This window comes from Tenrec ecaudatus, chromosome 4 (assembly GCF_050624435.1).
Source record: "Tenrec ecaudatus isolate mTenEca1 chromosome 4, mTenEca1.hap1, whole genome shotgun sequence".
NCBI lineage: Eukaryota > Metazoa > Chordata > Mammalia > Afrosoricida > Tenrecidae > Tenrec > Tenrec ecaudatus.
The window spans coordinates 107,201,250-107,202,953 of NC_134533.1; positions in this window are offsets into that span (position 1 = coordinate 107,201,250).

The following is a 1,704-nucleotide window of genomic DNA, read 5'->3' on the forward strand; positions in this document are numbered from 1 at the left end:
TTGCCTGAAAGCAAAGTGGCACTGATTTCATTTAGTGTTCCCATAGTTCTTACTCTGCCTTTGCAGCTCTAGTCCTGAGGAGTTTGCTGCCCTCTTTAGTCTTCTTGCCATGTAACTTCTACACAGTTATGAAGTTGTTGGCTTTTTTTCTTCTTTTTTGGGCCAAAATTCCTTTTAAATTTTAATCACAAAATCCACCAATGCTATCTTTCTTAGAAATGGAAACTATTTTCTCAATTAGACTCTAAATCTGCCCAACTGCATTTTTATACACTATCAAGTGCTGGTTAATGAAATAAAGTGAAAATTGGCTCTGGCATTTTCTATATAAACTTAGGAGTGAATTTTGGGGTTTGGGTTTGGGTTTGGGCTCATGAACACGAGGTTACAAAGAATACCAGTGGAGACAAACACCTAAAGCTTGTGTTCACCCCTATAATGCCACTGTGGAAATTATTTTGCAAAGCAGGAGCATCAGAAACCCGCCCTGGTGGCATAGTAGCTTATGTATTGGGCTGCTAACTACAAGGTCAGGCTGCTAACCACAAACTCAGTAACTCGAAACCACCAGCTGCCCTTCGGGAGAAAAATAAGACTTTGTATTCTCATAAACAATTGTAGTCGTAGTCTTGGAAGCCCACAAAGCAAGTCTACTCTGCCCCATATGGTCCCTGTGAGTCACATTCAACTCAGTGGCAGAGTTTGAGGGGTTTTGTTTTTCGGGCTGAAAAGAGGTAGTGAGTTTATCTTCATTGCAGTGAAATCATTTGGGAAAAGATAATGAGAAAGGTGGTACAACTTGAGCGATGCAACCAGAGTCACTGAAATGTACAAATTGTTGAATTGACATATGTTCGACTGTATATATTTTCACCAAAATTAGCAAATAGAAGAGAAAGACAAGAAGTAGGGCTATAAAATATTCACATATCCATTATAAAAAACAATAAACTGTTCCTTGCTAATTGAAATCTCTGTTTACAGCAATAGTAACATACCATATATACTCGGATATAAGCCGACCCGAATAGCAGCCAAGGCACCTAATTTTACCACAAAACAATATTAAAATGTGCTGGAAAATCTCAGCTTATACACGAATATATACGGTACCTACTATCTGACTGTTTTGTACATTAGCAACTTAAATCTGGTAGCAACAAGCTCCAAAGTGTGAGGTGAGAGTGATGCTGGCTGAGACAGTGAGGTGTTTTGGTCAACGTGGTGGTGCCAGGATTCTCAGTGGTGTGGCAGTGACGCAGAGATGTAATTAGGCAGCTGTGTAATGATGTAGTCAGCCTCCACTTTGTGATCTGACGTGCTCACCCTCTCTATTCGGCACCATGGATTTCCACATAACAATCTGGTCTTTGGAGCCTAAGTACAACTCTGTCAAGGAGTCAGGTGTGGATAATGAACTCTGCTTATGTCACGTTTTATTTGCTTAGATTCTGTCGACAACACAAAAGAGTTTTCAGCAATGACAATGCGCAAAATGTTAACACAGAAGAGGGAAATGTAATTCTCAAAAACAAGGGATAGACTTTTAGATCAATACAGTCCCTTAATTGCTAGCTAGTTGCAGAGGTTTGAAAGCATTCTCTGTACTCAAGACAAGATGAGCCGTAAGGTAAACTAGATTGCGCTCCATCACCTGGTTTTTTCAACTCTCTTAAACATACTAGTTCACAACAAAAGCAGTAC